Here is a 24,276-nt window from a genome sequence, read left to right on the forward strand (position 1 = left end):
GTGTTGGGGGACCTGAATTGGCTGAGAATATCTTGTCAACATCCTATAAACAGAGCAGAATAAGATGATGCCATCCCTAAGAGTTATTTAGCCAGGCTTCGGGACAGGGGAGGACTGGGCCAGGGGGCAGGGGGGCAATTGCCCCCTGGGCCACTCTGATGTCCTGTAAAAAGGCTGCACTGCTTCTGCCACAGACATTCCTAAAGGATTCTTGGTGAAAAGAAGTAAAAAGTCCCTGCCACTGACCTACTGAGTGCTGGATGAAGACAAGGACAGAGCGCAGGCTTCCCTGCCCAGCATGAATGGTGTAAACAGTGTCCGAGCAAAGGCCAGTACCCCACATGCCGCACATGAGACTCTCCACCCCTGGTCAGCCCCAACCGGGATATCCCAGCTCCCCCCAACCGCCCCCTGCTGGCCAGGTTGGGAACCCGGATTCAGCCGGTGAGTAGAGAGTACCTGGAGCAGGGCTTCAGCCTGAAATGGGGGTCAGGAGTAGCACAGAAATAGGGAGAGTGGGAGGGCGGCCCGAGTCGCTGCCCCATGGGCCTCTGGTTAGTACTTGCCCCGTGGGCTGAAAGTTTCCAGTCTGCCCCTGCTTCGGGAGATACATAAATGGCCTACACTTTCAGCATTATTTATTTTTGATCAAAGCTGCACAGTTTGTTTTTATCTACAGACCCCTCTTACCTGCATGAGCATTTTTGGAAAAACAAACCCTTTAATATACCATTGAAAGCATTTTTTCTATAACTGTTTGAAAAGCACAAAAAAAAGGTTGATAATATCAGAAATTCAAAGCTGTCCTGTGTGCTCTTTACACTTCCTGCTTTATCTTAACCACTTAAGGATCAGGCCTATTTCTGACACTTGTTATTTACAAGTTGAAATCAGTATTTTTTGCTAGAAAATTACTTAGAACCCCTAAACATTATATATATACATATATATATATATATATATATATATATATATATATATATTTTTTTTTTTTTTTTTTTTTATCAGAGACCCTAGGGAATAAAAGGGAGATTGTTTCAATACTTTATGTCACATCGTATTTGCGCAGCAGTCTTACAAATGCAGTTTTTTTTTTAAAAAATACACTTTTTTGAATTTAAAAATAAGAAAACAGTAAAGCTAGCCCAATTTGTTTCTATATCATGAAAGATAATGCTATGCTAAGTAAATTGATACCTAACATGTCATGCTTCAAAATTGCGCACGCTCGTGGAATGGCGACAAACATTGGTACTTAAAAACTCTATAGGCGACATTTTAAGCATTTTTGCAGGTTACCAGTTTAGAGTTACAGAAGAGGTCCAGGGCTATAATTATTGCTCCCATGCTAATGATCGCGGCAATACCTCACATGTGTGGTTTGAACACTGTTTACATATGTGGGTGCAACTTGCATATGTGTTTGCTTCTGCGTGCGAGCTCAGAGGGACGGGGCGCTTTAAAATGTTTTTTTTTCTTATTTATTTTACCTTTCATTTTTCATTTTTACACTATCCCTTTGAAAAAAAAAATGTATCACTTTTATTCCTATTACAAGGAATGAAAACATTCCTTGTAATAGAAATAAGCATGACAGGTCCTCTTTAATGTGAGATCTGGGGTCAAAAAGACCTCAGATCTCACATCTACACTTAAAAGCAAAAAAGAAAAATGTCATTTTTTTAAGTAAAAAAACAAAAACAAAATAGGCCCTTTAAGGCCGTTGGGCGGAGGCGATGTATGACCTCGCTCCAGTCCTCCAAGGTCATAGAGTTGAGTGGGGGCCATCTTGCCCTCACTTGACTTCTTGCCTGGGATCCGTAAGGACCGGATCGTTTTCCCAGCTACCGACGGCTCCAGTAAGCGGGGAAAACGACTTGGAAGCGGTGGGAGGGGGGTGGGCACCTCTCCCGCCACCCATAAATGTGGTCCCAAGGCGAATCGGCCAATATATTTTGTTAATATTACTTCATGTAATGAGACCTATGATATATTGACAGCTGGGACTATTAGCATAAGGGCTCTTTCACACGGGCGCTCCGTATGTCCGTATTTCATCCCATTTTTTTGCGGATGAAAAACTGGCATAATGCATGTCAATGGGATTGCGGATGTCAGCGGATGACCATCCGCTGACATCCGATTTGCGTCCTTTCAGTTCTGTTCCATTTTTTGGAACGGAACAGAACCCTATTTTTCTTCCGTTTAAAAAACGGAACGGATGCAAAATCTGATGTCAGCGGTGTCATCCGCTGACATCCGCAATCCCCATAGACATACATTATGTCCGTATATCATCCGTAAACGGATGGGATGATATGCGGACATACGGAGCGGATGACACAAGTGTCCCCCGTGTCCGCGAAAAAAAAAAAAGTGCCGCAGCGGAATAAAAAATCGTAGCGGCCGTGTGAAAGAGCCCTTAAAATAGTGGTGATCTGGTTGTTTAAAATGTAGGAAACAGGACTGAATTGGTATTCCCTTAGCTGTTATAATATGGTAAGTACAAAAAGCAAAGTCAAAAGTCTTTTTGGAAAAAGGGCACCAGTAAATATTTGTTTACAAGATTATTATACTTATTTCATTTATGAAACCAGCACAGCTCAGTCACTGTGAAGCTTCACTTTTTAGACAAGTTGGATGACACTCTTATCAGAAACTCACCAAGGATTTCCCTTATGAATCGCTTTTAGCTGTATCCAGCTGGTATTCATCCAGTATAGTTATGCTAAACATTCTTTATTGTCTGATGCAAGACCTCGAGATAAATAATTTCCCTCTCCTAGGATACATTGTTAATTGTGTTACCTAAAAAAATATACATATGGATTCCATTCCCCCGAACAATGTTTGGCACTGCTATTTTAAATGTATGCATTATCCGAAATATTCTATAAGGCAATTTTAAAGTATAAGTGCAGTTTCATTTCTTTTTCATTCAAATTTATACTTAGGCATCATGTACACTGGTTGGTTAGCCCCAGCGCATGAAATCCCAGTATTTTGTACCTGTGGAAAAGTCCAGTCCCACTACTGGCTGGCTGTAAGTTTCTATGAAAGACTGAAAGCTGCTATTGCTGGATGATGCACCTAGTAGTACTAATTTTTAGGATAGTATGCACCCAGAGTCTAATGCCTGGAATGCAAGCAGTCTGCTTTCCTGGCATTCATCCCTAGGTGCATGCTGCCCTTAACATACAGTAGGTTGCACTCGTTCGCCAGCCACAGCAGCGGTCAGCCTCTCATAGAGTTTTACGAGCTGCTGGCAATAGGGCTGGATGGTGCACCCATGCTGTGCGTCTGTGCCTTCCACTTGCAGCAAAAAGCCAAATCTCATAAACTGGGGCAAAACACCCTGTGTGCCTGAGGCCGTACCCTTTTTAATGCTCCAGCGATATCCCCAGCTTCCTCATATGGCAGTCCACTTCAGGCAGAATAACAATTAGTAATTTTGCCTGTTTACTGTGAACTGTTTACACTGACTCTGCCTAGGTGGTACATCATCACATATGCTGGGCTCCCATTACCCCAGGACTGAGCAGCACCCACGTCATTACATGAGCGCCACTCAGTCTAGTGAGAATACCCATCCCCTACTGTTGCCAGAGGAAGCTGCCATGATCAATACACTTGTTCGCCAGCACACCAAGGATCTTCAATTGCAGTCCAAAGCTTTTATTACAGACAGATCACATCTCAAAAGAACTAGTGCAATGTTTCGGAGCCATGCAGGACCCCTTCATCAGGCATGTGACTGACAAAGGGATCCTGTGCAGCTCCGAAATGTTGTACTTGTTCTTTTATGATGTGATCTCTCTGCAATAAAAGCTTTGGACTGCAATTGAAGATCTATGTTGTGCTGGTGAATATGTGTATTGATCTGTGATACAGTATATCCAGTGTCCAGCTGGTAACCGCTACAGCACCCGTTACAGATGAGCCTGTGATCCAGGAATTGTGCGATGGGAATATAGATGAAGCTGCCACGGTTTCACCAGACTAGAAGATCCCAAGAAAAAAAAGGTATGTATGGGAGTGCATATAGGGGCTTTTGGGGAGGATGTTGACAGATGGGGGAGGGGGTTAAATGCCTGGAGTTCCACTTTACGCAGGTTTAAGCAAGCTCCTGTTCTCTGACTTGGTACAATTCTGGATTTAGAGATCTATAGATCTATCAAAGTTAGCAAGCCATCCTTGTCTAGAGGCAGCAAAGCAGGCCATGATAATGCCATCATTTATGCTCTACTATGCTTTACCTTTCACTAAACATAGTGCTTTTTATTCAAGCCAAAACTTTTATTTTGATCATTTATACACTTAACATTTTTAGCCATCCAACTTATCCATGTAATCTTTAACAAACTACAAACTATAAAAGGCAGCAACATTCTATTTGAATACTAGCAACTTTTCTACTTCCAACGTTACCATGCACACCATTGTTGACTGTGATCTAGTAGTTGACTGTAGTTTTCAGAGATCTCCTGGATTATTGATTGCGTTGCTATTGGTGTGATGCCTGCCAGTCCACCACTCATGTGACAGTGGACTTGTGAGGTTGATTTGCCAAATGCAAATAGACCTCTAACTTTGCAAGGGAATTTTTCCTAGAGTTCAATGAGTGAGGTGAAGCTTTGCTGTCTACTATCCAATCATGTGCAAGCAAAAATGCTGTTTTTTTTTTTTTTTTTTTTTTACCTTGCACATGATTGGGTTTTTTTTTGCAAAGGTAAATTTCACCACATTCACTAAGCTCTGAGGAAAATTCCCTTGCAAAGGGTACAGTGTAATAACCTTTAGTCAATCAACACCATGAAGTGCAAAGAAAGTGTTTTAATAAATGGTTTTGTAAGTTAAAAATGCCATGGCTATAAAGTAAAGAATGACAGCCGTGGCATGTGTACAGCCCTGTCCAGCTGTTTTGTTAAAATTCCGGTAGGCAGTAAAACTGCAGCTCTGCCACCTATCTGTACCATCCCCTGGCTGGCCGTCGGGAAAAAGGCCCGATTTTCACTTCAAATTAACTGAAACCCTAGCGATTCACATAATTTTGCCACGCGCAAACATGTCACTTTGAATTATTTTCCAAAATAATAAATTAACAAATACTGTACGATGTTTTGATTCTTTTCTTTAAATATGTTCTCATTATCTAGTTGTAGTACCATGACACAATTTTGCAGAAATATTGAAAATTCGAACAAGATCAATCACAAACTTTAGAGCACCAATGTATATGCACTGCAGTGCAATGCATTTTAAAAATAAAGGAAATGATGCATTTTTTAATGTATTAAATGAGCAAAAATTATTTGAAAAGTGCATAAAATGTAGTAAATCGAAAACATATGTTATTGCATACACATACAGTACATACATACAGGGAGGAAAATACCGTAATTATTTGATTCCCTGCAGATTTTGCAAGTTTGCCCACTTACAAAGAAATTAAGGGTCTATCATTTTTATCATGGGTGTATTTTAAATGATAGAGACAGAATATCAACCAAAATATCAACCAATGGTTTGTTTGGTTACTGTGGTCCCAACTGCCTTAAGATCATTCACAAGCACCTCCTGTGTAGTTCTGGGCTAATCCCTCTCTTTTTTCCTGATCATCCCTACCTCATGAGGCAAAATCTTGTATGGAGCTTCAGACCGAGGGCAATTGATGGTTATATTGTATTTTTTCCATTTACTAATAATCGCTCCAACATATGTCTCCTTTTCACCAAGCTTCTTACTGATGGTCTTGTAGCCCATTCCAGCCTTGTGCAGGTCTACCATCTTGTCCCCGATATCCTTTGACAGCTCTTTGGTCTTGCCCATGATGGGGAGGTTTGAATGGAAGAAAACAATTTTGTGGACAGGTGTCTTTTATACACATAATGAGTTGTCGTTAGGAGCGCCTTCTTAAATTGACAGGACTAATCTTTGTACCACATGAGCACAACCTGTAGCCAGTCTGTGAGGGCCAGAATTATTGTTGGATGGTAGAGAATCAAATACGTATTGATTTTACTCTCTGAACTGCAACTCCATTTATAACATTTGTGTAATGTGTTTTTTTTTTTGATTTTTGGTTGATATACTGTCTCTTTCATAAAAAATAATGATAACAATTATAGACCCTTCATTTCTTTGTAAGTGGGCAAACTTACAAAATCTGCAGGGGATCAAATAATTATTTTCCCCACTGTGTGTGTGTGTGTGTATATATATATATATATATATATATATATATATATATATATATTCCCTTTTGTGTATCTTCTGATAGACGTGTCTGTTTTTGAACTCTCAGATGCAAATTATTGTAAAATTAGCTAATTTCTCTTCCAAGTAATTACACTGGTCATTTACTTTTGGACCTAAAATTTACCTTTAAGCTTGCCATATAAATCGGTATGTCTTTTTTCCTAGGCTTTATTTAGATAAATTATTCATAGCTTTAAGTGTCTTTTTTTTTTAAACAATTTATTGTAAATGTAATAATAATGTTAACAATGCATTATCAGTTCATAGAACAGCCACTGCTGGGTCTTGTTCCTTATCACCAGTGTCCTGCGAAATATGCAGTTCTCATACAACCAAAATAAATATTGCAGTCTTCCCTTCCAGAAGATTTTATTATCACACTTCCTCCGTGTCCTCCCCTGTTCAGCTGTGAGAGAAAACAGATCCTAAAGCAAAAGAAAGTCCTATACAGTACATAGCATGTGATCTTTGGAGAACTGCACCCTGAACAGCCAGTATGGACATATTACTGGATTAAAGGCCCGTACACACGAGTCGAAATTCGGCTGGGAATTTTCGTCCGACGACCGATCTGCCGATTTTCGGCTTGTTAGTATGGTGCTCTCGACAACCGACTCCGACTTTTCGGCCGAAAAAATTCTGGTGTGCAGGCTATAAATTTTTTGTCCACCGTCAAAACACGTCCGTTTTTCGTGCAGTCAGTACAGATTTCGACAGGGAAAAATCTTATGAGCAAGACTGGGCATGCTCAGAGATGATAGAACACAAAGAAAGCAAACCAACACATGACATCACTTCTGAAGTAGAATTCTGTCGGACGACAAAATTTGTGTGCAGTCTAGAGCACATTCCAACCAACAGACACCACTCTGGACAAAAGACGAACTACCGGTCGGCGGAAATTTGTTGCGTGTGTACGAGGCTTTAGGGCCGCTAGTACTACACAACACAAAATAAGGCAAATCCAACATTAGAAGAATTTCAAATGTGTTGGCTACAAATGCATAAAAATTCTTAAAGGGATAGTTCACCACAACACTGCCTATGCAGATAAGATGAATCTGTAGATAAAAACAAACTGTGCAGCTCTGACTAAAGTTAAATAAAGCCCTTGCTACATGTGTAGGCCATTTACATACCTTATGAAGCCTGACTGGAATATTCCCAGGATTTTGCTAAAGTCGGGTACTATTAGCAGTCGGAGCCGCTGTACTAACCATGCGAGAGTTAAGTTCAGTGATCTCCCCCGCTAAGCTGTTGTGTTCTGACAGCGTGACGCCCCCCCATGCCAGAACACTCCAATCAGAGCACTCTGCCATTGGCTGAGAGCGCTGATCGGGAGTCGGTCGGATGCTGGTTTTCCAGCATGCACATCCGACAGAAGCCGGCCCAACAGCCGGCTTCTGTTGGATAGACCGGCATTCACACTGGCCAAATGTTGGACGTTTTATTTGGAACCAGCCGTTGTCCCTCGACGTTCAGCCAGTGTGTATACGGAGCTTAAGTGAGGCCTAGTCATCACTGCTCACCTTAGGTGACCAGATTTTTAAAATGAAATCTGGGGACATGTTTTTTTTTTTTCATTGGCAAATGGTAAACTATTTTATCAGCATATTTTCCTCAAATTATATATGCAATGTGGTATGTGGTGTGTTTTTATGGAATGATTGTATGATAGAGATAGAACATTTTTTGGGATATGACTACCAAATATTAAGAAGATAAGATAGAGAAAAAAATTTCAATGCATTTTGTATTTTATTCTTACTAAAGAATTTACTTTACTTTTATTGAGATTCAGGGCTCTTGCACACAGGTGGCTGAGCCCATTCAGTGTAATTGCAGTGTATTTGCAGCCAAGATGCAAGCCCGTCACTGACATGAATAGTTGTACGCTGCTGTACTCATGTTTGTGATCACTGTATAGAGCAATACAGCAGCACACTATTCATGTCAGTGACGGGCTGTATACTGCACCTGGTCTGCAATTACACTGAATGGGCTCAGCTACCTGTGTGCAAGAGCCCTGGTCTGATGGTCTGGATGGAGGAAGGGATGGTTGGATGGGGTGAGGGATGAATGGGGAGAGGGATAGATGGAAGGATGGAGCAAGGGATGGTTGGAGGGATGGATGAATGTTTTAATGGATGGAGGGATGGTTAGATGGATGGAACAAGAGATGGTTGATTGGATGGATAGAGGGCTAGTTGAATGGATGGAGGGATGGTTGGAGGGAGGGATAGATGGATGGCTGGATGGATGAAGGGAGGTATGGTTGGATGGATGGTTAGATAGAGGGATGGAGAAAGGGAGGGATGGTTGGATGGATGGATGGAGGGAGAGGTAGGTTGGATAGAGGGAGGAATATATGGATGAATAACCGCGCTGATGGAAATATAGCACACAGCAGCGACTTCAAGTGTGACCACACCCTTATAAGAATCCGTATATTAAGTCGCGCTAATTAAAGAAATGGAAAATCAAGTCCATAATGTCCATAATTGGGATCACAATGTTCAAAAAAGACTCCCTATGGATGTCCGCTTACCAGAGCTGATAAGACAAAAGGCAGGTTCTCTAGAATAATCACGTCCCCTTGATAGCAGACCGGAACCAATATTCTCCCGTTATTCGGCAGTATTGAACGGAAAAATAAAAAACGCAATAGCGTAAAACCCAACACAAATGGAACTATTACACCACGGTGAGTAATAACTGATTGTGAATGTGTTCAATAATAACAGATATTGGAAATGTAGTGAAATAGAAATCTGTAGATAAAGACACCTATAGGTACCTCTTACCAAAAATAGGTGATTGTAGGTGCAAATCAAATAACTAAAGTGGAATCCTCAGCCAGCAGGTGTCAACTCTTACCATAATAAGAAATTAGAAACGCCAAGTGAGTGCAGAATCCTATATAGATATCCTAATGTGTGTGAAACCTCCACCAATGATGGCTCGCCTCTTACCAGAAGATGATAGGATCAAGCCAAATAGCTGAAAACCAAAAACACCAGACAAAGTGACATGCCAGCCTTCACCGGAGAGATTGGCCTCTTACCCAAAGGGAGTATACAGATCGCCTGTAGCAATATTGGACCTCTAGGGAACTGTGGCGGAATCTTGTCCAGTAACTCCAGCCAGGCCAAGGGGATAACCATCAAATAAAAAGAAATGCTTCCATAGTGTAAAACCGCTACTTTATTTAAAACAGAAATGGAATAAAACTTACAATGTCGATGGGAATGAGGAGCATGAATTGTGAACCGCCGGCCGGACGGTCTCCGCTCGTCCGCACTCCCAGGTCGCAATCAGATGACGTCAGTACGCCGTGTCCTTACGACGTTTCGTCACAGATGAAAACTTTGAAAACGTCATCTGTGACGAAACGTCGTAAGGACACGGCGTACTGACGAAATGGAAGCATTTCTTTTTATTTGATGGTTATCCCCTTGGCCTGGCTGGAGTTACTGGACAAGATTCCGCCACAGTTCCCTAGAGGTCCAATATTGCTACAGGCGATCTGTATACTCCCTTTGGGTAAGAGGCCAATCTCTCCGGTGAAGGCTGGCATGTCACTTTGTCTGGTGTTTTTGGTTTTCAGCTATTTGGCTTGATCCTATCATCTTCTGGTAAGAGGCGAGCCATCATTGGTGGAGGTTTCACACACATTAGGATATCTATATAGGATTCTGCACTCACTTGGCGTTTCTAATTTCTTATTATGGTAAGAGTTGACACCTGCTGGCTGAGGATTCCACTTTAGTTATTTGATTTGCACCTACAATCACCTATTTTTGGTAAGAGGTACCTATAGGTGTCTTTATCTACAGATTTCTATTTCACTACATTTCCAATATCTGTTATTATTGAACACATTCACAATCAGTTATTACTCACCGTGGTGTAATAGTTCCATTTGTGTTGGGTTTTACGCTATTGCGTTTTTTATTTTTCCGTTCAATACTGCCGAATAACGGGAGAATATTGGTTCCGGTCTGCTATCAAGGGGACGTGATTATTCTAGAGAACCTGCCTTTTGTCTTATCAGCTCTGGTAAGCGGATATCCATAGGGAGTCTTTTTTGAACATTGTGATCCCAATTATGGACATTATGGACTTGATTTTCCATTTCTTTAATTAGCGCGACTTAATATATGGATAGAGGGAGGGATGGGTAAATAGGGGGAGGGAGGGATGGATGGAGGGATAGATGGATGGAGGGAGGGAGGAATGGTTGGATAGAGGGAGGAATTTTTGGATAGAGGGAGGGATGGATAAATGGATGTTTAGAGGGAGGGATGGTTGGATAGAAGGAGGGATGGATGGAGGGATGGATGGATGGATATGATGGGCGAGGGGAGGGAGGGATGGATGGGATTGAGCTCTCAAATACTAAGCTCAGAGCTACTTTTTCAGGGGAGAGAAAGAGTATGTGAGGGGTTTTAAATCAGAGAAAGAGCTAGCTCCTGTGATGGTGAAGGTGAGCATTGATGACTAGGCCTAACTTAGCAACATCCTAGGAGTACTTAGCAACTTCAAAATAGAGATTGGGTGGAGAGTATATACATCTGTCTATACAATTCTGGCACCATCCCCTGGGAAATAGAAAAATATAAATGTACCAAGTCTGAGAGGGAAGGGGAGATAGTGGGGGAGAGGGAACGGAAAAGGGGGGGAAGGGAAAATCCCAGCAGACAAGGAGAGTGGGGATTTTAAATGTGCCCAAAATACCAAAACAAAAATGGCTAAAAGGTATATAGGTTTTGTTAAATAATTAATAAAAAATGTTAAAAACAGACACTTGAGTATAACATGTCAAAGGTGTTACACATTGCATTACGTATCCTGCTGTTAGATGGATCTATGCATTTTGCTCACAATACGAGCTTCTTCAGGATCCAGATGTGTTATAAAATTTTTATAGTGTACACCCTGAGTAAAAGTGAATGTCTTTAAAGCCCCGTATACACGATCAGATTATCGAACGATCTGTCGTCCGTTTTTTTGTGGCATGCTAGTCTGATGTGGAAAGTGAAGAGGTTATTTTCATACGAATTTTCCCGTACGACAGAATTCTACTTCAGAAGTGATGTCATGTGTCGGATTGCTTTGTATGTGTTCTTTCTCTCTGAGCATGCCTAGTCTTGCTCTTAAGATTTTTTTCTGTCGAAATCTGTACTAATGAGATGAAAATCGGACGTTGTATTACGGACAACAAAATATTTATAGCCTGCAGGATTTTGTCAGCCGAAAAGTCGGAGTTGGCATGTTTGGAATGCTCTGGATCGGCGTATACGACAGCGTGTTCCAGGCCCTGCCAATATCCAGCAACTTCGCACAGCCATTGAAGAGGAGTGGACTAACATTCAACAGGCCACAATCAACAACCGGATCAACTCTATACGAAGGAGATGTGTTGCACTGCGTGAGGCAAATGGTGGTCACACCAAAAACTGACTGGTTTTCGGACCAACCCGAAACGCTAAAACTGCACATTTTAGAGTGGCCTTTTATTGTGGCCAGCCTAAGGCACACCTGTGCAATAATCATGCTGTCTAATCAGCATCTTGATATTAAAGCTCAAATGTGTCCAAAATTACAAATAGAAAAAACAGTACAAGGGACATAACTTACAGTTACATACAGGATGTATCGCTTGTGCTGATTCCCCTTCTGTTAGTGAACATCTTCCTCTGTCCTGAGCCATAGAACATGAACATGAGCCACAGAACATTATCGCTTAGCTTGTACTGGAACCTTCTCTTTATTCAACAGTCACATAGTTTTTATACAGCATGGACACCCCCCCTCCTGATCAGATTACCACACACAGGTCAGGGGTTGCCTGATTACATTATCATATGCAGATGAAATTTTATACAGATATAGAATTAACCTGAACTAATTATCTAGCTATCTGGACAGAAACAATATGTGAGTTCATTGCCAACGGGACAGGCAGGCTTAACAGAATCCACACCACACCTCAGTACACAGACAATAGGGAGAGCCTGTCCCTGACATTGAAGTTCAATACACATTATCCTAAGTGTAAACACAGAACCAATTTGAAGCAGTCTATCACTCCCAGTGATGGTGAGTACCGTCACACCACAGAGGGGTCAAATATCTCTCTAAATAATTGGACTTCCTCCTTTTGCTTTTAGTGTAAACGGTGCCCCTTTAGTAGATCTTTACACTGCATGCAGCCAGTGACATCACTGGCACTTGCGCTCTGAAGGAACGGCCACCTGTGCCACTGCTTCAGAGCCCCGTGCTGTGAACAGCGGCTCCCACCATTCACATACCCAGAAGCAAGATGGGTGAAGGTGGAGGCGGCTGCAACGCTGACTTCTCACCATGGGAGGGCTTTGTTTTCAAGTAAGTTTAACACAACGTACTAGCATGCGATGCATATTAGCACATTATGGCTTTATCCCACAGGTCCCCCCCCCCCGCCAAAAAAAAGAAAAATCTACAGCAGTTTACAACCCCCAGTTTACAACCCAAGTCAATTCTGATATGCACAACCATTTAGCAGTTTGTGTCAAACATCTGCACTATTTTTAGTTCCCAGTCACATTCACGGCTTCCCTAAGCTGCCTTACATTACCTCCTGGCAGCCTTCCCTGTATCCTCCAGATCTGTCCCTTATATACTGTAAATACATTGCAATATGAACTGTTCTCGCTGCTACAATTAGGTACAAGCTGTCTGTTTGCAGTGTTGCAGTGTCAGATCAGTTTTAGGGTCTGTTAGGGACTTAGCTTAGGGCTGGGCCCACACTAGCTGCGGCCGCGGTCCGGTGCTTCCTTGTTCTCCATTTGAGGTATGAATCAGGTCTGAATTTTTGCCTGAATTCTCACCTGAAATGGAGCGGAAGACACACAGGACCCTTTTGCAATTCGGACCGCAGCTCCATTGTGAGCTGGTCACAATCTCATGCCATGCAAATTGGATGCAGGGGAACCCGCATCCAATTCGTATCGCTGTGAACCCAGCCTTAGAGTTGAGCAGCAGAACTGGAGGCTACAGGGACAAATTTATAAGACTGATGGCTAGTGCACGCTTGCCCTTTGTGTGCTATAGCACCTCTACCACCCAAATGACAACCAAATTCAGTACAGTTTTTTGCTTTTTCAAGACAAAAGCACATTTCCATTCCATATGCATATGTTTTTACTTTTATGTTACAGAAATCACATCAGCTGCAGCTTCAAAGAGAGGCAGCTCTTTGCAAATTTGTCATTTGTCACAAAGCAGCAGTAGGTTGATTTATCCATGCCAAGGAGCTGACAATTACAAACGTTAAAGTGGTTGTAAACATGAAATATGAACAAAGCATATCCTTCTATAGTGTGTACTTGTCTCAACCCAGAGCACTAAGCATAATTTCTCTCTGCTGCTTCATTCCTCTGCTATCTGCATTAGTCACTTCTGACCAAGAGAAAAAGTGACAGGGGAGGGAGTTCCAGCACACAGCCTGTGATTGACAGCCTCAGCTCTGTTCCTGTGTGCAGGGAGTGGGGGGTGTGTTCCTTCCCTCCAATCAACTCTCAGAGCTCTCCTCACTGAGCTCCGCAGGGTGTAATTTCAACTCTCTACCCCCTTTTTTCTGACAGCTTAGATAAGCTTTCTGGACTTTGGAAGGCTGTAGAAAAGAGAAGACTGCAGATAAACAGGTACAACTAATGTCAAATTATTTCTTTTTTTTTCATCTCTGTGTATGACCTGAGGCCAGTCACTTCACTGGGTATGTGGAAGGGTTTACAATCACTAAAGTTGTTGACCCTTCATAAGCATTTCTTTTTTATCATTAAAGTGATTCCCTCTAAAGCCTGACTCTAAACTTGTATTCAGATTTTAGATTTAATGGAAAAGGGTTAGACCTTTAATATGTAATAAAACAGAAATATGATCCTAACAGATGTTACTCATTCTGCTAGAAAATGTATTTTTTATAGCTGCCTGCAACCCACTGGGGGATTCCCCCATTTGCTTTTCTGCCTGACATATAAAATACAGTAGACAAGAAGACCAAGTTTATTGTCTGATTTTGCACTGTACTGTTGGGGCAAAGTTGCTGATATTGTGCTTCCTCTGCTGCTGCCTCCTCCTCCTTTGCTACTGCCTCCTCCTCTGCTACCACAGGCAAAATATTGCATCTCCATCAGGATCAGCAACATCATCTTTAAAGTGATACAGAAAACTATCCATATTCTCAAAAATAATCCATACACATCTACTATTTAAAGTGATTGTAAAGTCTAATTTTTTTCACTTTTTTAAATCAGCAAACATGTTATACTTACCTCCTCTGTGCAGTGGCACAGATCCTCCTCTTCTCAGGTTCCTCTTCGCTGCTTCTAGCCCCTCCCTCCTGTTGAGTGCCCCCACAATATGCAGCTTCCTATAGGGGCACCCAGGCCATTCAGACAAGGAGCTGTGGTTTGGCCCCGTCCCTCTCTCTCCTGATTGGCTGACTTTGATTGACAGCTGCGGGAGCCAATGGCTCCACGATGGTGTCTCAGCCAATCAAAAGGGAGAGTCCCGAACAGACGAGAGACTTGTGGACATCGCTGGACAGAGAGGGGGCTCGGGTAAGTATTAGGGGGTACTGGAGAGGCTGCTGCACACAGAAGGCTTTTTATCTTAATGCATAGAATGCATAACTCCTTTAACCACTTTAGCCCCGCTCACTGTGCCTCTACTGCGGCACAGTGGCTCGTTCCCATCCAGCGACGTAGACCTACGTCGCTGGACTCCTCCCCTTGTGGGCGGCGCTCGCGCGCCGCCGGAAGCTCACTCCCGCTGTATTCAGTCACAGCGGGAGTCGGGCCAGGGGACTTTCCCCTTTTTTTTTTTTTATAAGTGATCACATACCCTCTGTCCTCAGCTATACAGGGAGCTCAGAGAGCTGGGGGAGGAGAAAAAGCAGTACACTAGTCTTCAGAGTGAATGGCTGTGCCAAAGGGGTGTGTCAGCAGAAGTCTGATCATTGGAGGAGTGCAGGCTGAGTTCTCAGCCCAGCCAGAAAACTGACCATACTGTGCTCTCATGACCCAGTGTGGTCAGTTTTTAATAAGAAAGCAGAGGGACTGGCAGGAACACAGGTATATCACACAAAGGAAGCCATGCAAAGAGAACAAGATACTTTTTCATACAAATACATTGTACGACAAGTACATATCAAGAATATAAAATGTTGGGTTGACATTATCTTTAATGGCCCTATAATCTATTTATTATTTTGCCTCCTTGTAACACCCTCTGTGAGCCTCCAAAATGACACTTGTTTGGAATGAGTAGTGCATGTTAGTTGCAGTTCTGTGCACTTTTCTACACACGCTACACAGTGCTGGGACATGGCCATCCAGCGCCCAGGGCAAAGAAGCCAAACTGTGCCCCCCCCCCCTTATATGCAAGCTTAGGGGACCCTACCCCCAGCAGTCATCTGCTTGTCAATAGGAGGATTTTTATTAAGATTGAAGTCATCGTGAGAACTGAGGCTGTGCATGGTGGGAGACCCCTGTGGCAGAGAGGAGATAGAGAGCACAGCTTCCTAACTCTCTACTGCTCACAGCGCTTAGCTGACAGGAGTAGTGATGCTGCTATCACTACTCCTGTCAGGCATATAATCAGAATGGCGAGTCCCCCATCCCTGCAGTATACAACTGTGCCCAGGGCAGCCGTCCCTGGCGCCCAGGGCAGCCGTCCCTCCTGCCCACCCCTTGTCCTGGCGCTCACACTACACATCCAATGGATTATAGTCCTTAGTCTATTTTGGGAATGAGCAAAAGAGGGTTCCTACATTCAGTGGGACCATGGAGAATGAATTTAGCCACCCTCCAACAGGAAATTGGATCACAGCAGTAAAAAAAGAAATCTGGAGATTCGGGAGGAGGCTGAGAACAAGAGAAGGTACTTTTAAACCGCTTGCCGACCGCTGCAAGTAGATTTACTGCGGCGGTCAGCCCCTCACAGGGAAAGTGACGTATATTTACGTCACTAGCCTGTGAGGCTCTGGGGAGTGAGCGCGCGCCGCCGCCGCGCTCCCGCGCGGTCACGGGCCCCCCCGCGCGTGTGACCGGCGGACCTGATGTCCGCCGCTCACTCTGCGATCATCGGGGGAGAGGGAGAAAGGCAGGCAGCTTGTGTAAACAAGCTGCCTGTCATTCTCCCCTGTGTAGAAACACTGATCATACGGTTCTACTATGTAGGACCGTTGATCAGTGTAACTACAGCTCAAGCCACAGCCAATCACAGTTAGAATCACGCCCCTAGGGACACACACAGCCCCTCCCTCTCAAATAAAGTTAACCCCTTCACTGCCAGTGTATTTTTACAGTAACAGTGCATATATATAGCACTGATTACTGTAGAAATGTCACTGGTAACCCCAAAAGTGTCAAAAATGTCAGTCAAGGGTCCGATCTGTCCACCGCAATATCGCAGTACCGCAAAAAAAATCGCAGATCGCCGCCATTACGCGTTAAAAAAAAAAACAACAAAAATTACAAAAATCTTTCCCTTTGTTAGTAAACGCGTTAATAACTTTTGCGCAAACCAATCAAAATACGCTTTTTGCGGGTTTTTTTACCAAACATATGTAGCATAAAACAAATTGGTCGAAAATGTTAAAAATTTTTGATTTTTACTTTTTTTTGGGGAATTTCATATAAAAAAATGTGAAAAATATTGTTATTTTTGCAAAATTGACGCTCTTTTTTTGTTTATAGCGCATGATCAAAAAATCGCACAGGTGATCAAATACCACCAAAAGAAAGCTCTGTTTGTGGGAAAAAAAGGACGTCAAATTCATTTAGGTACAGCGTCGCATGACCGCGCAATTGTCCGTTAAAGTCACGCAGTAAAAAATCGCAAAAAAACCCCTGGTCTTTTAGCAGCCAAATCCTCCGGGGCTTAAGTGGTTAAAGCATGTGCAAATTTGTAAAGGAAACCGGGCTTCTTATGAACATACTGCAGCTGCATCCAGATGTGTCCAGGAAACGTGGGATACATTAAGGATCACTCAGCTCTGTGGTGAATGCGGGTGTCAGGCCCCCTTCTCACTGGGCGGATCAGCTCGGCGGACTCCGCTAGCTCAGCGGGGATAGCTCCGTTGATCCCTGTTGAGCAGACAGATGACAGTTCCGTCTCCACTCACTGTCCTCCATGGGGAGATCGGATGAAAACAGACAGCATGTCCATTTTCATCCGATCCGACCCGCTGGATGGATAGTAAATGTATCGTCATCCGTCTGTTTTAAGCGGATCTTGACGGATCGGATGACAGACAGGTGTCAGCGGACACATCTCCACTGACATCCGCCGCCCTCTCCACAGAGGAGAATGGGTGACCTGATCAGGTCTGCCTGAAAAACGGACAGGTGGACCCGATCTTTCCGATCGTGTGAAAGGGGCCTTAACATTACAGTGTTTAATGAAATGGTTACATTGATCACAGATTAGGCAGTGCAGTGGGTACAGGTAGACCACAGCCACCAGCCACATCAGCAACCACTTCTAGATATTCAGTATTTAAAAAGTCATTACATTACAGTACTTTAAAATTGTTCTTTTTTTTTTTTTAACCTTGTTTTGTATGTTATTTTTGTACCCCAATCATCAGTTTTTCCCCTTAGCATAAACTATAGCTTCTTCTGATTATTTTGGTTTTCAGGTTTAATATTTGATTAACCTCATGCTTTCTGGCTGGTAGTTTTTAACCACTTTTTAACCGCTGGTAGCTTTCCACTTTCCACATTTTGCAATTTTCACATACTCCTATCTTAGACTGTAAGCTCTAACAAGCAGGGCCCTCTGATTCCTACTGTATTAACCACTTCAGCCCCGGAAAGTTTTACCCCCTAAATGACCAGGCAATTTTTTGCGATTCGGCAGTGCGTTGTTTTAACTGACAATTGCGCGGTCATGAAAAGCCGTACCCAAATATAATTGATGTCCCCTTTTTTCCCACAAATAGCACTTTCTTTTGGTGGTATTTAATCACCTTGCAGTTTTTCATTTTTGCGCTATAAACAAAAAAAGAGCATAAATTTTGAAAAAACACCAATATTTTCTACTTTCTGCTATAAAACATTCCCAATATAAAAATGTAAAACATCTAATTTTTTATCAGTTTAGGCCAATTTGTATTTTGGTTAAAAAAAAATCCCAAAAAGCGTACAATAATTGGTTTTTCGCAAAAGTTGTAGCATTTACAAACTATGGGATTGATTTATGGACTTTTTATTTTTTTTTTATTAGTAATGGCGGCGATCAGTGATTTTTATCAGAACTGCGACATTGCGGCGGACAAATCTGATACTGAGTGACACTTTTTGGGGACCAGTGACATTAATACAGTGATCAGTGCTAATTAATATGTACTGTTACTGTAAAAATGACACTGGCAGGGAAGGGGGTTAATACTGGGGGTGATCAAGGGGTTAAATGTGTTCCCTAGATGTGCATACTAACTGTGTGTGGGGTGGATGGATTGAACAGAGGTACAGAAAGATCTGTGATTAAGCTTAGCTGAATCACACAATCTTTCCCTGCCTCTCTGACAGGAGAGCCACCTTACATCGTTTACATACCAGACAACTCTCCTGTCAGTTTTGTCGAAGATAGCGGGAGGCCGGCAGCGATCGAGCCTGCTCCTCCTACGGCCTGCCTCCCACTATGACTATTTACAGCAGGAGCGAGACTCCGCCAAAACCGTGTGCACATAATCACGTAGATCTACGTGATTATGCGCAGCCGAGCTGCCCTGCTGCAGTAACTCTGCGTGGGGTGGCGGTCGGCAAGTGGTTAAAGTGAATTGTGTTTGTACTGTCTACCCTCAAGTTGTAAAGTGCTGCGTAAACTGTTGGCGCTATATAAATACTGTATAATAATAATATTATAGAAAAAAATTATGATGTTTACAGATAATTACTAGTAACCCCCAAACATTAAATATTTGCTGAAAGCAGAAGCCCCGGAGAATAAAATGGTGGCTGTTGCAATGTTAAATGTTGCACAGTATTTGCAAAGCTGTTTTTAAAACACACATTTTCAGGGATAGATTAAATGCAAAAACACAATACCCAATTTTTGGTAAAATATAAAAGAATGTATTGTGCCAAGCAAATAGTTACCAAACATCTTAAGATTTAATTATTCTAATTCCTGTGACATAATGATAAACTATGATATCTAAAAATCTCCCTCGGCAAAGATTTAAAAGCCTTTATAGGTTACCATTTTAGAATAAAACGTGAGCTCTGGCACTAGAATTATTGCTCTCACTCTGACATTTGCGGTGATACCTCATGTGCGGTGTGATCACTGTTTATATCTGCTTGCAGGACCTACATAAGTGTTTGCATTTGCATGTGAGCATTGGGGTACAGGGGTACTGTAAACATTTTTCTTTTTAATTTTATTTAAAAAAATGCACTGCAACTGTGATTCAAATGTTGTGGTGTGATTTTTTTTTTTACAACAAAATCCCCCTTGGTATTGCAAAAGAAAAAGGAGACACTCAGGTGGCATCAGGATTGCCTCCTGATCACCTGCCAATCACCGCTATACCACCCTCTGAAAAAGTGATCCACTGCTGATTGCTTTTCAAAAAGTGGTAAGCATACTGCCAAAGTGAAAGAAGCCTATCTCTAGGAAAAGGAAGGCCAGCTTTGGAAGCTTCAAATGTACAGACAGTGACCATGCTGACAGGAGTGAGTGATGACATCACTGTGCAGCTGTTTTTTTCATTGTTCAATCAATAGGCTCAGGCTCTGCATGTATGAGGCAGTACTTGTTGCACAGAAAGGATTGCTGCTTTTGTACAACGGCACTAGGGTTATATTATGCAGTCAGCAGTGTAAAGTATTTTGAATCATCTTGAAAGATGTTTTCCTATCATAAAATAAAAAAAAGATTAAACGGTGGTGTCACAGCATCAGTTATTTGCCCTAATTTGCAAACAGTACGCAAGAAAGAGCCAGAATCCAGGAGGATGCCGTTGGGAATATCTCCTTTTTACAGTTTTATTTACAAAGGCGGTGCATAGTGGAAAATGTGTTTCAGCTTGTAACTAGTTATTCCAAAGTGTGCAGACACATGCCTGCCAACATCATCTGGAAGCAAATAGCAGAGGAGTTAAAAAATAAAAAATCTTTATTTAATCTTGTTAAAACCCGAGAGTGAAAGTGAACTTGTATTTCAAGCAAGACTCTTCACTGTAGTAACTTAAGTTTCAAACTTGTACATATTTATAACACCTCCACATTATATGTTATCTGTAGGTCATTTGTTCAAGCTGGATTCACATTTAGTGTGGGCGCGGCATACAGCAGGGGTCCGGTATGTCCCTTTTCTTTGTTTTAGGGACGAATCAGGCCTGAATTTTTGCCTGATTCGGACCTGAAACGGAGCCAAAGACGCACAGGACCCCTGTGCAATCTGCTTCGCAGTCGCCACCTAAATGTGTGAACCAGCTTTATTGAGAGCTGGCACAATCTCCTGTCATGTGAATTGGATGCGAAGAAACCCACATACAGTTCGCACTAGTGTGAACCCAGCCTAAAAGTTTTCTTGTGCCCAATAGTTGCAAAGTACTGAAGTAAATTATTTAAGTAAAGAGGTGCATAAGTTAAAGTAGAATTATTATTTTTTTCATGTTGGATAGAGGAGGGTTCTAACTAGAGATCGACCGATTATCGGCAAAGCCGATATATATCGAGGGCTGATCTGCACTTTCCTGATATATTGGTATCCGCCACCAAGGTGGACAACATTACCGATATTTCGGAAAGTGCTTGTACAAGAGTGATGCCTGCAGCTAGAGGCATCACCCCGGTACCGGCGTCCATAGCCAAAGGTCGGTTGTCTTGTAATGACAACCAATGCGGCTGAGAAGCCACTCAACTGTCATTACAAGGATCGGGAGGGGATGCCCCCCCCCCTCCTGCCACCTTCCGCAGCTCGTCCGGGTCTCCCGTCCCACCGGAAGACCCGGGCAACCAGCCTGCACGGCCGCCGAAGACCCGATCAAAGCCGCATTTGGCTCTGATCTCGTCTGTATGCAAAAACCCAGAAGTGATGTCATGACATCACTTCCGGGTACTGGCGCCAGATTAAAAAAAATGACAGCATTCAAAAACAGCCAAGTGCAGAGGAGGGGTTTGGGGTCTTTTTGACCCCCAGATCTCTCCACAATAGGCATGTGACGATATCAGATTTCCATGCTGCGATTAATTGATTAGGGTTTTGTCACGGTATACGGTATTATCACGGTATTCAATTATTAAACTTAAATTATTAAATTTCTACCTCACTTCAATTTCATTGCTGAATTTAGGGACTTTGGTTCACTTTTGCACATTATTATATAGTCAGTCAGTACAGACTCTGTGAACCAGGCCTAAAATAAGCCATCAAGCAGTGTCTGGCTTACCTGGTGATGACTGGTCCTGGCGCTCTGATCCGATGGCCTGGTCATTAGGGGCTAAATCCTTGCGGCCCAGAAGTGGTTAAACCTGCAGGAGGACCGGTGTTTTTATTTGTAAATTACTTTTCACATGCTTTAGGCCTAGTTCACATGTATGCGGGTTGGCGGTTCACATGTATGCGGGTTGGCGGCCCACATTTGCACAGGCATAGCAGCCCATTGATTTGAACGGGCTGCTATGCCCTCATTTTACGCAGAAAAAAGGTGCATGCAGCATTTTAGAAAAATGCAGTGGCCTTTAAATCCATCCTACTTCTGCACCATGCGACTTACCTGCAGTTCCTGCTCTGGCAAGCTTTCTGCGTTTTTAAATACATGGGCCCAGCATTTAAAAACACAGTTTGCGTGTGCAGGAACTGCAAGTAAGTCGCATGGTGCAAAAGCAGGATGGGGTTCACGGCCACTGCATTTTTTAAAATTCTGCATGCGGCTTTTTTCAGCTGAAAACGCAGGCATAGCAGCCCAAGCCCATTCAAATCAATGGGCTGCTATCCCTATCCCTGTGCAAATATGGGCCGCCAACCCATATACATGTGAACCACTAACCCGCATACATGTGAACCGCCAACCCACATACATGTGAACCGCTAACCTGCATACATGTGAACTAGGCCTAAAGCAATAGTAAAGTAATTTACAAATAAAAACACCGGTCCTCCTGCAGGTTTAACCACTTCTGGGCCGCAAGGATTTAGCCCCTAATGACCAGGCCATCGGATCGGAGCGCCAGGACCAGTCATCACCAGGTAGGCCAGACACTACTTGATGGCTATATACTAATGTAATGTGGGCTGCTATGCCTGTGCATCTATATATATATGCTGCTATGCCCGTGTATGTATTTCTATCTATCTATCTATATCTCCATCTCTATCTATCTATATCTCCATCTCTATCTCCATCTCTATCTCCATCTATATCTCCATCTCTATCTATCTATATCTCCATCTATATCTCCATCTCTATCTCCATCTCTATCTCCATCTCTATCTCCATCTCTATCTCCATCTATATCTCCATCTCTATCTATCTATATCTCCATCTATATCTCCATCTCTATCTCCATCTCTATCTCCATCTATATCTCCATCTCTATCTATCTATATCTGCATCTATATCTCCATCTATATCTCCATCTCTATCTCCATCTCTATCTCCATCTCTATCTCTATCTCCATCTCTATCTCCATCTCTATCTCCATCTCTATCTCCATCTCTATCTATCTATATCTCCATCTCTATCTCCATCTCTATCTCCATCTATATCTCCATCTCTATCTATCTATATCTCCATCTATATCTCCATCTATATCTCCATCTCTATCTATCTATATCTCCATATATCTATATCTCTATCTATCTGTATATGTCTCTCCATCTATCTGTATATCTGTCTCTCCATCTATCTGTATATCTGTCTATCCATCTATCTGTATATCTGTCTCTCCATCTATCTATCTAGTGACAGTGTAAGTACTTGCAGACGCTTGTAGAAGGCAGGCACTGTAGGTCTCTCACTGTGTCTCTCTGAGCCCGGGAAGGAAGCATGTGGGTGTGTGCTGAGTGGGAGATGTCTGATTGGTTACAGGGAGGAGCCAAGTCTCTCACTCTAGGATCATATTACCAGAGCTGTTTTCTATTGAGTGAGTGAACTGCTGAGTGAGGAATGAGTCATCCAAATGTATCAATTCACAAGTCAGACTGAGGAGCAGAGAAACTCGGTATTTTAAAAATGCCACAATAACAATACCGTGGGTATGCAATACCGCGATATATAGAATTACCGAAAACTGGCATATGTCTACTCCACAACAGAACCTGTCAAATAAAAAAAAAATTATAATTTTTTAAAATATACGAACATATCGGCGCATATCGGCCGATACCGATATGCATTGGCCAAAATATTGGTATCGGCAACAAAAAAACGATAACGGTCGATCACTAGTTATAACCGCTGTCAAATTTTTTTTCCGCCATCTGTTTCCCATTGTGGAGATTTTCCTTCACTTCATGTCCCAAAACAGGAAATGAACGCAAATCCCTGCAATTTAAGGGAATTTCTTCGGGGCCCCCAAGTCACCACAACTAGTGTCCATATTGGAAGAATTCCCCCCATTTACTATTCTGGGGACAACCCAAAATGTAAAATGTTCTATTTCTTTCACTTTCAATGATAATGGTAAACAGGAGTTCTAATTTATCTCCACTCTATACAGAACTAAAAAATAAGTTTTACCTTTAGTTATACTTTAAAGCTAACCAGGACAAAAGTTTGGGTCATTATAAACTTTATCACAATGTATTAGGGCCCGTTCATTAGCTACAATAATGTGTGCCATACCGAAAAGCATAATAACGCACATTGGTGCAATGCAGTGCCATTTATTTAGAGCCCAATGCACCATTTCAAGGTACTTGCATTACAGTACAACAAAACATGCAGGTTGTGGTGCACTGGCAAAAATTTTATATGCATCGTTTATGGTGCATTTTGGCATGTTAGACACCCC

At 42.4% G+C, this 24,276-nt stretch overlaps 2 protein-coding genes across 2 annotated transcripts in view; one reads left to right on the forward strand and one right to left on the reverse strand.

Annotated features, from left to right (window-relative positions):
* FBXL13 (F-box and leucine rich repeat protein 13) overlaps positions 1-24,276 on the reverse strand; it is a 307,351-nt gene that overhangs the window by 182,426 nt on the left and 100,649 nt on the right. The gene's annotated exons all lie outside the window — the stretch shown is intronic.
* Positions 1-24,276, forward strand: part of LRRC17 (leucine rich repeat containing 17) — a 46,011-nt gene that overhangs the window by 10,674 nt on the left and 11,061 nt on the right. The gene's annotated exons all lie outside the window — the stretch shown is intronic.

This window comes from Pelophylax lessonae (genome assembly GCF_965119305.1).
Source record: "Pelophylax lessonae genome assembly, chromosome: 4".
NCBI lineage: Eukaryota > Metazoa > Chordata > Amphibia > Anura > Ranidae > Pelophylax > Pelophylax lessonae.